Genomic DNA, 2630 nt, shown 5'->3' with positions numbered 1-2630 from the left:
TGAGTGTGTTTATGAAATCACTTTAAAAAGTAAAAATTAAGTAGGTGCAATGTTTCTGCTTGTAAACTTTTTTCTAGCATCAACAGTAGACATATTTTTAGGGCCGATCTTTAACAGTCCTAAGCAAAACAACTAAACAATGTCTTTGGAGTGACATTTCCAGCAATAATTTTATAAGGAACAAGGGAGTCATTGATAGATTTCTTTTTTCTTCCAGTGCTGACTTCAGCAGCAGACACCTATGTATTTAGAAAAGGAGCTGAATTCTCTGCCAACCAGCTTGGCTGAGAATGATTAAGTTTGCCAGTTCTCGACTGCACAGCAGAGTGTAATGTATAAAGTGAAGTGCAGTTTATCTTGAAATGCTATAAAAATACTAAAAACTGATCTGCAGAAATGTTACTAAGAACTGAACCCAGAGTTTACACATGACATATTCAACCTACCCTATCCCTTTCTGTCTCCTATCCTTACTAGTAAATGAAACATACACAGGAACATTTAAAAGACATTTCCCAGTGTACACTGAATCCTTTCTTGTTTTCTCAGTGCTGCCAAACCAGTGAAGAGTAAAGAACTATTGAAGCATGCATTGGGTGGCAACTTCATAATAGCAGCATTTCTTCTCTCTCCCTCTCTCTCTTTCTCTTTTTATCAGAAGACAAAGTGTAAAAACTGTGAAGTTATCCTTGCCTCAGTGCAAGCTTTTAAATGGATGGCTTTTCCAGAAGCAACAGTGCTTCTCTTACTTGGCTAGTTCCCCAGATGGGATTTGCAATATAAAACCATACATGGATTCGATATTGAGAAAAGGGAATAGACTTGTACAAATCACTGGAAAGATAAATATGCCATATAGATCAATAAATAAAAGCTAGTCCCCAAAAAATCAAACTCCGGCATTCCAGACCAATTAAGATGTTATTTACTACTCATGTGATTGCTAGTTTGATGCTCTCCTTATTCATTTTTAGACTATAGGCATTTGTTTTGTTGAAAGATATATAACTGATTTGTAAATAGAAAATGATATAGATAGATTTTATGTCTCATAAAACTGTTAATCTGTGCTCCATATTAAATATATACTGTAGTATTTTTTTGTATTTAGACACAGCACTAGTATAATTAAAATAAAGTATGCTAGCTTTATTTTTTTCCGTAAGTCATTTCCAACCCTAGAGCTCAAATAACAGTGCAACTGCAGCATGAAATGTGGTTATAATAGCCTGAGACCACATTTCCTGAAACTAAAACATGGAAGATAATAGTGTGAAGGTACAAATTAAATGCAAATAAAACAGATTCCCTATTGTTGCTAATCCCCGGATTGGATTTCAGTGAGGAAATTAGCTGTAATATTTAACCTCTTTGAATAGCAATCATTGACATATTATCAGTCATATTATTACATTTTCAGAGTTTATGCAGAATTATGACTCAGGGGTTTGAGAGTGCCACCTGTCCACCTTTTGAGGATGAATAGGATGGTCTGAGGGTAAATAAAATACAAATAAGTAATACCAACAGTTTAAGGATGCCTACAACTGTGAGCAAAAGTGACTGACTCATTTTTCTGATTGATAAGTAGTTTTGTTACAACCCCCTTTGATTTCATAAGTACAACCAAAGATCTACTTTATGCTCAGAGGTTGCACCAGTTTAACCAATTAATTTTAAAATCAAGTTAAGAATTTAAAAGCCCTAGTGTGAACACTTAAATTGGCTTGCATCTGGTTTAAAAAGATTTTAGTTGATGCAGTTGCTTGCTACTTAAGCCAATTCTGTATAAGCCAAGAGTAAGCATGGCCTTAATAGAGGGATGCACCATTGTAACTAAATAGATATAAAATCATTAAATGTAATCAGTGCAACTTTTGCATACAGACAAGGATTTATTTTGGAGAAAAAGTGAAAGGAGGGGTTTTTTTTAAAAATCCTCTTTGGTGTATGAATTCATTCAAAACAATGTTAGATAATACAATGGTTTTTCCAGACGAAGGTCACCGGCTTCACCATGTCATGGAATCATGTTGCTTGTTAAACTGGGAGCAAGCTGGGAGCATGTAAAAAATAGCTGGAAAATAAGATCAAAGTGAATCACATTGGAGGTCTATTCTGTGCCAAAAATCTGGACACTAAAATCCTTGAGTAATCTTTTTCTTTAGCTTTTCAGCTGTAGTTACATGAGCAGAACATTTTGAGATATTCTTTTAATACAAAGAGTTCATGATTCTGGCCAGATCCGAAAAAAGACCCCTACAGCTGAATTTAGTGTTTGGTGCCAGCACCCGAAACAGTAGTCCATAAAACATATTGCCTAGTAGACACCTAATTCTGGATGTGCCTTAAACCTCATTAGAAGCCTTCCTTTTTGCCTGAAATTTCCCTGGATCCCTTTAGTTCTGCCATCTCTTCATGCCCAAATGAGCATAGTTTAAGCATCTAGGTGCTTAGCTCCTACCTAAGAGCCATTTGGATCAAAAAGATCAGCGAAGTAGTACATAATATATATCTATACAGAACAATGTAGTGTAATACTGAGGCTTGCCACACTGGCTCTGTACATGCTAGCTCCCCAACCAAAAGTAGTATAGCTGTGTCAGTATGTCTTTACACAGGTTAATGGG

The sequence above is a fragment of the Gavialis gangeticus genome, unplaced genomic scaffold (assembly GCF_001723915.1).
Source record: "Gavialis gangeticus isolate Ggan-Ray unplaced genomic scaffold, GavGan_comp1, whole genome shotgun sequence".
NCBI lineage: Eukaryota > Metazoa > Chordata > Crocodylia > Gavialidae > Gavialis > Gavialis gangeticus.
Note: the sequence above shows the minus strand (reverse complement) of the source record.